Genomic DNA, 12494 nt, shown 5'->3' on the forward strand with positions numbered 1-12494 from the left:
AAAATTGGAATTAAACTGATTTTGATGAGAAAATTCCCTTATTTCTCCATGATGCTGTATGGGGTTTACAGATTCACTTTAATGTCTCATTTAACGAGTGTAATGTTTCTTTTTCTAACTGAAGCCCTAAAGAAACAGTGATCAGTTTGGTTGTTTTAAAATATGTTGATGGAAATAATAGCAGCTGCAATGTATGATTTCACTAGGACTGAGACCAGAGTCTTTAAAATATGCAATATCCTTCTGAAAACTTTTGTCTTATTTTTTCCATTTTTTTCAGTCTACTTGAAGTGTAATAAATGGGAAGAGAAAATGATACATGTTTAGAAAGTTAAAATTATGAGTAGCAAATTAAATGACAATTATTGTACATGGTTTTTAATTTTTAGTTCTGAACTCAATCAGAATTATTTTATCTGGTCTTTTCTCTGTTTTAAAAACAGTGAGAAAGAGATACTCAGAATTTCTCAAATGAGACGAAAAAGAGATGCCTTTTTCTATTCGTGTGGAGGGCTTTCTGGTTAATGTTGGTTTGGGGGGATTTTGGGACCAAATTACATAAAAGGTAATTTTAACATTTCTGTAGTTTTATCTAAGCAGAGGCAGACTAGTATCAACAAGAAATATAAAAATACCATATTTTCAAAGTGTTTCCCACTGAGAAGAAATTTTACTGACAAAAATGGTACATTTCTTAGGTTTTGTAGGTCACATAGGTGCTCTATATTTTCCTTAGGGAGGCAGATTAAAGTTGGAATGGTTCAATAAAATTCAGAAACTTTTTACATTTGAGACTTCAAAAGAAAAAAAAACCCAACAAGTTTATAGTCTGGAAAAAAATCCTCTTTGCTAGCAATCTGAGCAGAGAAGTGAAAGGTTTTCTTTTACCTCTGTGTTGGTTGTGAGGTCTGGATTCTGCATCAAGAAGCAGAATATCCTAAATGCAAAACATAGCATCGCTGTGGTTTGTCCTTCAATTACCAAGTGTGTGCAAATATTGGCTCCTTAGAAGTGCTCATGCAGGAGGAGGAGGAACGGTACAAGTTGTTCACTCAGTGAAGGCATTGTCCTGATCGTGTAAATGAGCAATGCTCTAACACAGTGAGGCTTTGAAAGAGTTGAAAAATACCACTTCTTACATGCACCTTTTTTTCTCCCCATTCCCTTTGGTAACCTCTGATTGCTTCAGGCCTTGGGCATAATGCAATAAGCATCAAGGAAGCTCTTCTTTGTCAGACAACTAAGCGCTTTGGAGCCAGGATGACTCCTCCTTATGACTTATCTAAAGATTTTTTAATACTCCTTTGAAAGAAGTTTATGAAATGTGTGCCATATAATTTTCTGTAATTGCAGGTCCTTCTTTCCTTTTAGTAGTCTGCCTTTGTTGATGCTCTTCTTAACTCATTTGCAATTTTTTTAGCCATTTTTCCTTTCCCCCACTTTGTTCTGTGTCCCCTACACTTGTATACCAATACATTGGGCTTTTGTTTTGTTTTTTTCATTTCTCAGCCACGTAAAGTTATTACAGCCAAAGAGACAGTCCACAAAGCAGTAAAACCTAAACCAGTGCATTCCTGGCACTGTTGTATGGAAGCACAGAAAAGAGTACAAATATGCTGGAGATTTTTTTGATCATCCAGCCCTTTAAACTGTGTGGGAAGAGTTGTAGATATTCCAGCCTCAGTCTATATTAACAGAGAGGCAATTCCAGCATAAGTAGTATGAGAATATAATTTATATGTTATTTTATCACTTTATTCATATTCAGTTATTAATTTATCTTCTGTAAATATGGTCAGGCTTATAAAATGCTGAAATGTTTCAAGCAGGTTCTTTAGCTGACAAAAACCTGTAAATAATAAAAACTGGGAGTGGAAAAATCATTGCAATGGAATTGCAGCTTCTGACATTGGAGCATTAATCTTCACCATATTCTGGTTTTCTACAGCAGTGCCATAGAACTTAACTATGGTTTCACTAAATATGAAAGCAAATAAAACCAAGAAAAACAGCTTCCCATTACACTACTGCATTGAACATCTGTAGAAACTCAAGGTTTTGTTCAGCTTTTATGCCAGCATCTTAAAAGTCTCCATTTAAGCAATGAGTGTTTTTTAGACCAGAGACCACATAAAAAAAAACCAAACAAAAAACCCCCAAAAAACCCAAAAAAACAAACCAAACCAAAAAAACTCACCACCAAAACCCACAAGAAAAACCCAAGAGTTATTGTGGTATTTTGTGATCACCTTCAAACCTCTTATATAGTACCTCAAATGCAACTTTTGTTATAAATCTATTTGACTTGTGGAATGACATAGCTTTTCTGGCTAATATTCACATCAAGTAGGAGGACTTGCAAGTAGGCTGTGCGAACTTTAGTATGAGTTGGCTCAGGAGTGAGTAGTGCTTTAGAGTTAAGCATTATCACATCATTTCCTAAGCAAAGTGTATCTGTATTTCGTGGCTTGCTTCCATATGAATGAGGTTTTTTTTTTAAAAAATTGTCCATATTTAGACTTGCATTCATTAGGAGGCAACTATCATCCAAGGTAGCTGGTATTTTCTCCTGTGTTTACTGGCAATTTCAATAACAGTCCCTCATGCCACAAGGATGGGACTTTACTTAAGATGTCTGTAAGTATTTTCATTTTCCACTCCTTCATTGTGAATAAATTCTGATGAATTTCACTAGAACAGTCTAGATTAGAGAGGCTTACTGACAAGTTTGTGTTTTGAAATAGAATTGTAATTTTCCTCAGTTTGAGAGATTTTTCAAAGTTTCTCTTCATGACAAGCACTACAGTGGAGAATATGAACTCCCAAATTCTACTGAATGCATATTAATATTTTAATGTTTCAAGATGAGAGAATAATTCCTCTTCTGGTAACAGTAAAATTATTAAAACAGTAAATAAATATTAATGTCTATACACAATACTTTGTGTATTACAAAGTACTTAACTGATTTAATCTCCAGGAAGACTATGTAGTCCAAAGATGTTAAATAAAATCCAAAATTTGACTACCACCATGACCAATGTTTTCTTTATATTTACTTGTATGTATTTGGTGTTCTTTTTTTTCCCCCACTAATATCCATTCCAAAGACTCTGATTCCTTTCACAAATTATATAGAATACTGGGACACTATTTTCAATTGTCATAGTTGCCTTAGTCTCAAGCAGCTAAAAGACAGGATGTTCTGCACCTTATTCAGAGATGTCAGAGGTTATTATGTGATTTATAGCTAGTGGATTCATATTTGTAATACACTAAAATAAATTGCTTTTTTTGTTGTAACTGTATACTGATTTCTTTTATTTTGTGGATCAGAGTACAAAGAAAAGGAAGAGGAAGCAAGGCATTAAGTCTCTATTCTTATTTGATTAGGACCTTCTAAATAACCAGGAAGACCCTTAAAATTTGAAACATAAAAATACACTTTAAAAACCAGTCTTTTCACTATATGAAAAATAGTTTTATTGACAGAAATTCAGAAAAATATTATTGATCCCCTAATTCAGTATTTACAATTTTATATAGTAAAAAAAAAAAAGACAAAAAACCCCAAGCCCTCATAACCATTTTCATACACTACAATAACAAAATAACAATAATGTGATACAAAAAAACGGTTCTCTTTTTTAATAAAGAAATGCTCTTCATTGTCAAGGTTTTGGGGCTGAAATAATAATTTTTGACATAAAATCTAGGTAAAGCAGGCTGAGTACAAAAAATCACATTTTAATTTAATTGGTTTAAATTATTCATTGTGAAATAATGGCAAACAGTAGTGGTCTATGTTTGATGCAAAAGGAGCATTTATGGAGATGCAAATAACTTAAGACCTGGGGGCGTAAATGCATAAATTGGTAAACATATGAAATAATTTATTAAAAATTCAATAGGTCTGTTGTTTAAGGGGTAGAAGCAGAGAGAAAACAAGGTGCTGAAGAACTCTAAAAATAAGCAGGTAAAAAGAAAGTGAGTTGAAATGAAAGTCAAGCAAGTTAAAATGGCAAAGAACTGTAAAATCTGTAAAAACTGTAAAATCTGTAAAATCTGTGCTGATAGTAAGTAAAAGGTACCAGTAAGAAGTTAATAGCATTTAAACCATGTTTAGTTTTTTTTTATTCAATCCCAAGTTTATTCAGGCTAATGTTAATGAGACAGTGACACTAGCATGGGACTGGAAATTGTGATCCCTGTTAAGAAATCTGTCAGGCAAGATAATGTAATGATGCCACTTTTGACATTAAAATGTATCTATGAGTCATTTTCAATAGAATTGATGGAAGAATTTGCTATCAATAAATATGTTTAATTTATTCTCCCAGAAGCTTATTTCACCTTATCCTTTATTTTGGGGAGTAAAGTCCCATTAACAGTCGACTAATTTTAATGTTAGAATTGAACAATATTCAATATTCCAGAAAAGCAGGTAATTCTCTCACTAACTTCAGAAAGGCAGGTGGCCTTTATCCTGTTCAGTATTTCTAAGTTAATTTAACTGTATATGTCTTGACACATAGTTTTAACATGTATTTTGAGAGTGTGTGCATGTGTATGTGTGTATAATTTAACAAGATTTCAATACCTTTGGTAAATTTGTAAGTAGTTTAAATATTTAAAGGATTTTTCTGAAAAAAAATCAGGTAAAGAATAGCATAAGAAATTGCACTTCTCTGTCCTTTTTGCTTCAGTTACTTATGCTCTTCAGCTCATCCAAAAATCTCCTTCTAATTGTGAGAAAATGCTTTCTATAGTTCAGTCACCTGCCTCCTTTCTTCTGTGTCATACAAAAATATTTGGAGAGTCACTGTTAGAGCATGCTTTATTCAGCATAAAACAGGAAACACATTGAAGTGTCAGATCAGCTCTGAAATGAAATTTGAGGATAACTGTGGAAGGCAGTCTATGCTGGCAACATGTCAGGGTAGTGAATCATTGGTGTTTATAGTTAGCACCATTCACATCAGTGCAGCTATGATTTACTTGCTATATTAATCTGTACCAACCTGGTGTCTCAGAAGACTTGTGATTCCTTCCTTATTTTAGCTGTTAGTATGTGTAAAATCCTCAAACATAGTCACGTTAATTTTTCCCACTTAAATTGCCTGTAATTATGCTGTCCATTTCCAGTAAGTGTGGGAAAAGGATGATATAAGGAGGATGGGAAACTACTGACAATGTTTACATATTCAGATACATTTTTTTAAAAATGCCAATAGACACCTAAGCAGGTAGAGAAGGCCTGTCATTCATATGGCTTGCTCAATAGTGGGGCTTGCATCCTAATGTGATTCCACTAAAATACTTTGCACTAAAAATGCTTAAGAGGCAGAAGTAATGAGTCCATTTTATGACTAGGTTAGTGCTACATCCAAGGAATATTAGATTTTCAGCCAGGGTTTAGCCAGTTCTTGGAAGGAATGCTAAACTATTGAGTATTTCAGTTGAAAACAAATGAAGTAATTTTCAGTCTTTGGTTTGTCTTCTGTCCTACATTTAAGAGTGTCTAATGTTTCCCCTCTAAATAGAATTACAGTTGTCTTGTAAGATAAGAAAAATAGTAATAGGCGTAAATATCTCCATGTCCACTGGCATCAAGGCTAATACTAAACTGGATTCAGTTAGGCCATAAAGAAAACTTCTGTACTGAAATAGAGCTTCTGACAAGGCCGCTGAATTTCCACCATTGGATTTTAAGTGAAAGCTTGAGTAGCTGCTCCTACCAGGCACAGAGATGGGCATGAAATGGCTGCACATCTGGCCACATCATACATGTTTTCTGTCATTCTGTGTATGATTTCAGTTCGTTTCTCCTCCACATGTGCATAGTTATACATGCCCTAATCCATGTTAGTCTGGATAAATTTAATGAGCCCTGTGTGTTAAAGGTGTTGCTGTTCCTGTAACTGCAGCACCATGTAAGTCTTTTCTGAAAGCAAAGAGGCAGTGTTATTACGTGCATGACATCTATCAAGGCATAAAGGCTTGTTCATTTTTTGTTTGGTTCAGAAAGGAAGGACAAACAATATTTGAAATGTAAACTTATTAAATAAGGCTTTTCATGTTTCCCTTTAACTTTGGAGAGGTTTCTCCTTTTTTATTAGCTCTCCACCCCCCCCCCTCCCTTTTTCTGACATTTCTTATGCAATATTAATATAAACTGTCACCTTTTGGGTGAAAAATAAATGACTTGTGTTGGGCTGAGGCTGCCAATCTCAGAGTCTGATCCTTCCTCTTGGAAGAAATAACAAGATAAACACACAAAAGAAAACAAAAAGAATAACAAATACAGAAAATAAATTTTTAAATCACTTCTGCAACCTCTGTTTCAGAAATTGCTTTTTGTTGCCTGTCTAGTTATGAGACTGACAGTGCTGCTGCAACATCCTTGAAAAGCAAAGCCAAATTAACTTTTAACATAAGCCAAAGGGAATGTTGAAAAAGAGCAGAAATGAGGTGTGAAATATAAATACTGTGTAAGGACACTTGGGAAAGACAAGTATATGTCTTCAAGATACTTGAGATTTATCTGCAGCTTGAGAAATTTTCCTCCATTGACTTAATCTAATCAGAGCATTTCTGAAGATTGGAGTGATTCAATATTGTATGAACTAATACACTCTGACTCTTCAATTTTAGTAAATTTTTGTGCAACATTTTTCCCTAATTTATCAATTTTCTCTTATCTTATGGTCACGGACTTTAATTACAGTAATTTCATGACCATAAGGCTCACCAGATTATAAGACGCACTTCCAGGTGTCAGCAAATTTCCGAACTTTTACCGATATATAAGGCGCACCGGACTATAAGGCGCACTTCTTTTGCAGCGAGGAGCCGCCGCTGGCTCCCCCTGCAGGGTTGCGGACTGAGGCCTCAACCCAGCAGCCATGGGCTCCCGGGCCTGCCTGTACCCGGCAGGAGCAGTGCCGCGGGCCCCCGGGCTCACCTGCACCCGGCAGCCGCGACCCCGTCGCCCTGCTTCCACCTGGCAGCCACGGCCTTGCCGGCTCCCCCCGTGGCTTGCGGCTCACACTTCCACATTGGCAAATTTCCAGACTTTGTCCATATATGAGGCGCACCAGACTACAAGGCGCACTTCTGGTTTTGGGCCAAAATTTTAGTCAAAAGGGTGCGCCTTATAGTTGTGAAATTACTGTATTTGAGTTTTTGCCTATCACTATTTCTGGCTATCACAATACTTAAATTTAGCTTGAGATGCTTCAGTTTTATTACACAAAGAATTTGTGACTCTAGGCATCCATGCAACAGTGATAATTTTGTATTTTTCACTGGAACTGTGTCCCAGTCCTTTTATGTAATAAATCATTCCTGTCTTAGGGGCAATTTTTCAAAACTTGGTGCATTTGATGCATTCTCTTCTCAGTGGGGGTCTAAATGTTGATTACGCTCAACAGCCAGAGCCGGCAGTGAAACCAGAAATATTAATATCTCAAAAAAATCTTTATCTTCTTGTTTTATGATAGGATCTATTTTTACCGCAGTCCCTTTTAAATTTTTTTCTTAACACTATTAGCAAGTACACGTAAAATAAAATTTTTGACACATTTGTTATACAAATTTTCTGACATGCTGATATTCAACACAAATACTTTTCACTGAGCTACTCTAATGTACTCTCACCTTGACATAATGTATTGACAAGCTATTTGTGTAAGGAATTGTGTCCAAAAAAGAGAGGAAGCTAAATAAGAAAGAGTATGTAGACAAGTAGGTAATTCTTTCATATAATGAATAATCAGCTTGGTGGGTAATTTTCTGAACTTTTATTAAATCAAATTTAATGCTTTTCCTTCCAATGTTTGTGTCCTTCATGAGGAAAATCTTTTCCTGCCTTTAAAACAAACACATCCAAAATCTGACAAAAATGAGAATGAAAAGTACTTTTCTTCCATGTAATTTCTTTGTCCAATTCTGCTGTTGAGTCAGGTGGTTTTCCTCTTATTGAAGAGGGGCACAGACACTTAAAAGAAACATAGAGTTTCACTGTTCTCACTTACCATGACCAGTAGGATAAGAACTCCTGACAGCTGGAATTATAGGGAAGGTTCTCTTCCTATATGCCATGAGAATGCAGCATGTTCAGAATGAAATCTTCAAAATGGTAACAGTCATATTTTGCCCAGAACAACTAAGTTTTTTTTAATAGATATTAACTTTTCTTCCCAATGGCAGCAAAAGTGTCCCTATCCCTGAATCAGCCTTTGCTAGTCCAAAGAACAGAAGTCTCAGAGCAGTCCAAATGCAGATTTGGGGGCTGATGCTTTTCTTTTTCTTTCTTTTTGACTGGGACAATCCTATTTAATTCCTTTTTCTAAATTATTTTACAGAACTGATTTAGCTGTTTTAACTATAATATAGAATACAACAATATCTTCAGGCAGATGACTAACATGGGGGAAAAATCAGCTGCAATTGTTTAAATTTTAGAAACTACTTTAAAAAAGAGTCAGAATGAAAAGATAGGATCACTATTTAATATTGCTATCCATTATCATTATATTTACTCTCACAGGATCTGTTCATAAACTTAATTTCCAGAAAACAATGTCTCAGGGTTTGGAGAGATAAAAAAGCCCTTAGTAACTCTCCAGGGAGATGATAAGCACATTTTATAGTATCTGTTTGTAATTATGCTTGTCTCTGATTTCTCTGTAACACAAAATAACCACTAATACCATTCTGGAAAGTATCAGAATAATGTATTTCCTCAAAAGATTAGTCAGTTTTATGAAAATTTTGAAAATTTTCCTCATATGGCAAAAAAATAAACAAGTTTCTCAGTAGATTTCATTAAGAAATAGACACAATTATGGCACTGACTGAAATCTGTTTTAAGACAGACTCTTGCTCTGATTCAGACAAGGGTCTTCAAGACTGTCTTTTAATCAGGCAAAATAAGAAATAATTTTCCTTCTCAGGCAGAATAGGAAAGTGATTCAAGCTTACTGCCGAACCTAATGGAATACAGGGAATGAACCTTTCTATTTCCTCCAGCCATCAGACAGATCTTTCTAATGGAAATTTAATTGAAAGTAAAATATATCCTGCAATTATAAACAGTTTTCCCCAAACATACTTTTTGTCAAATCTGAACATCAAAATATATTCTGTCCAGTTTTAGTTTGACTGCAATTCTGTGTTTACTTAAATATGTGTGTGTGTGTGTGTGTGTGTGTGTGTGTGTGTGTGTGTATCTGCAATTTCAGCTTTTTTTCACACTTTTAACAATAAAATTCAGAAGGGCCCAAATAAGATGAGCTATGAACAAACACATGCCTGCATGGATATTTTTTATTTGTTACCTGAGTAATGAGGATATGCTGGAGAAGCTGTATCTTTTTTTCAATCTGGAGTGAATCTGTTCCCTGCTGCCTGTAAATGCTATTAGAACCATCACCATAGCAACTAATAGTGATGCTCAAGCGAAGTGTTCCCAAAATTCCAGCTGAAGAAGTAGATCATTATTTGCCCTTAGAAAGAAGGATGTATGTTTGTGTAGCCAGAACTGATAGGTGAAAGGAGATACAAACAGTGAAACGATCAGGGCACTGATGCCAGCAAGTGCAAAGGCATGATGTGATTCATTTTTATAGTTGCATTGGAGTTTTTGCATGAGAAAATGCTTTTTATCTTCAGATAATTTAGGTACTGAGTTTGAATCTTGGTTATGATAGGACAGATTTCTTTTGGCAGTACCGTGTTAACAAGTCAACAAAGAAAACAGGGGTTTTTTTTGTTTTCTCATTTATGTGTATTGAAGAACTGTTATAATTAATATCAGAGACATGAATACTTACCTCATTTTAAACTGAAATGGAATTTTCTTGAAAGTCAAGGTCTATTTTATCTATGTAGGATGGTTTTCAACATCTTACATGAATTGTTGTTCATGTCAAAAACTGTTCACCAGTGTCACTAACATTTACAGTTTCATGGCAAAATGTATATACCGCTCTGCATATTACATGTAACTTCTTAGGTAAATCAGACTTCCAGAAATTTGTTGAGCACCTCCTGGGTAAAAATCCTCCTGGTTTCATGCCATGAGCATGAAAGTGGCAAATACAACTTTGTTTTCTGTTGCAGAGAGTTTGTAGAAGAACTCAACTCTCACTGACCATCACAAAAGGTGAGGGCCTCATGCATTTTAGTAGATTTAAATAGTAGCCAAAATATGAGTATTTAATGCACTCATCATACTTAAAATGAAACCACACAAGTAATCAAAATGAAGTAGTACTGCCTCTGGAAAGAGCAGGCTTTCAAAAGAGAAGAGGTTACCCCTGCAGAAGAGAAGGCAAAGTCACTATTTAGTGATAAAAAACATTCTGCCTTAATTTGGAAGGACCTGCCTAATGAGCCATGCTTAGTTCCCATGGACAAATTTATTACTCTCACTTAACATGGATATCATTATTAATTAGGCAAGCAGGAGTCATACTGTCCTGTCAGCAGAGATGCTGGCTTACCCTGAAGCTGGGTGCAAGCCAATGTTTTCGTCACAGCCCATCCTTCAGCAGGACTACATTCCCTCTAGTGAGAATTAGCATACTGCTAAAAGTTTTGTGTGTTTCTCTTCAGACAGTCCTATTAATTCACAACAAGAACATCAGGGGCAAACAGTACAATTCATCATTATCAGTATGAAAAGGTTCTTAAAAAATCGACATGAAATTGGCTCATTTCTATCACTGACTATTAAGTGAATATAATAATAAAGGGTCATAGCAGATTCTTAAATGGGTAGAATGACACTTATATTTTAGTTGAAGCAGTGGTTTGGTAAATGTTAATTAATGAAGATTCCTGCTTCATCCACACTTAGTTTAGAGACTCCTGACAAGATTTTTTTTAAATTTGCGGACTTTTGGACAATTTCCAATCGGATTCCTTGAGGAAGAAAAAAAAATAAAAAGGTTTTTAATTCCTGCATTTATAAGGAAATTTCGATAGAAATCTTTTTGCTTTGCCTATATATTGTTTTTTTTTCCAGTTTTCTATTGTGCAAATTATTTCATTGTATTAACTTAGAATACAGATTTTTAATACTTGAGAAGAAATGCAAAACTAAAGAAAGATCTTGCAGAAAAAGCAGTACTAAAGAGTACTTTGAATATAGCTATTTTTACAAGTAGGATGGAATACTGCTAATTAGGAAAGAAATATTTCATATGTATGTTAGCAATTTTAGAAAAACTAAAATACATAATTTAAATGTATTTGACTTAAACTTCTCTTATAATGGACCTAACCATAGATGTTGGTATCAAAATCGCAAATGTATATATTAGAGCTATTCACAAATTGAAATTATTATTTGGTTAAATTATTATTTCTGGGGAAATGTTGAATTTTATTTTCATTCTGATTAGGAAGTTCACAGAATGTAAATTCCAATATTGAGCTCATTACGTGTGTTGTTTGTCACAATATAATGCAGTAGTTGAAATATTCTAAACTTTTTATATGCAAAACACTGAGAGGAAATACTACCTAGTACTGATTAAGTCTTTCCTAAATCAAAGCATGCTCTCATCTTCATACATGGGTAGTAAAAACTTGGATAGTTATTGTAGATCCCATTTAGCTCTTTTTTCATCATCTAGGTTTGATGTAATGCTTAGTAAAATCTAGTACAATTATTACTGGCAATGTTGATAATAAAATACCTACGTTTTTATTTAATCACTTCAAAGCCTCCAGAGATTTTTGTGTTTTTCAAAAGCTTTTTAACAGAGCTCAATCTCAGTAAAACTTCTAATATTTTGTTTTACAGTCTACACAATAACACTTCTCTTTTTCTTAGACAGCATATTCTTCTCAATAGGAGACAGAAAAAAGCCTGTAAGACGGGAAGAGTCTAAGAGTGCAATTTAAAAGCATCAAATCTTAGCTGTGCCCAGATAAATAGAGATATGCTTTCTGGAACTGCATGCACTAAGCTCTCTCCCATTTGTAAAAAGGGGTTATTTACTTCAGTTATTTTAAAACCAATGATTCCTGTGATCCCACAAAATCATGTTTCAGAAAAACTTTAAAAGTCTGCATTACTAATAATTACTTATTCTCTACTAACTATTGTCAAGAATAGGTAAAAATGAGTTCAAAATATTTTTAGTTTCTTCTGTGGTTGTAGCTATGGAGAACTAAAACCTTCCCCAGGAAATACATGTACCTTCCATGCTGAATAGTTCCTTTAGGTTGTGGGCCCGTTCAATCAGATTTAGCTCTGGAAGCACAGGGAGTTCAAGCCCCTATTTAAGATCTGTTAGACAAGAAGTGCTGTTATTCTGAAAGAATTAGCTTTTCTGCCCTGCAGAAGTGAGAGTTTTCCAGTGCTTTTGCTCGTCCAGAATTGAGATTGTTCAGCCTGGACGAGAGAAGGCTTCACTGTGAACTTATTGTGGCCTTTCAATATCTAAGGGGATCCTACAAAAAAAGATGGAGAGAGACTT

The 12494-nt window shown here is 34.7% G+C and overlaps 1 protein-coding gene across 7 annotated transcripts in view; it reads left to right on the forward strand.

Annotated features, from left to right (window-relative positions):
• SNTG1 (syntrophin gamma 1) overlaps positions 1-12494 on the forward strand; it is a 336306-nt gene that overhangs the window by 284802 nt on the left and 39010 nt on the right. The window lies entirely within an intron of this gene.

Source organism: Catharus ustulatus, chromosome 1 (genome assembly GCF_009819885.2).
Source record: "Catharus ustulatus isolate bCatUst1 chromosome 1, bCatUst1.pri.v2, whole genome shotgun sequence".
Classification (NCBI taxonomy): Eukaryota; Metazoa; Chordata; class Aves; order Passeriformes; family Turdidae; genus Catharus; species Catharus ustulatus.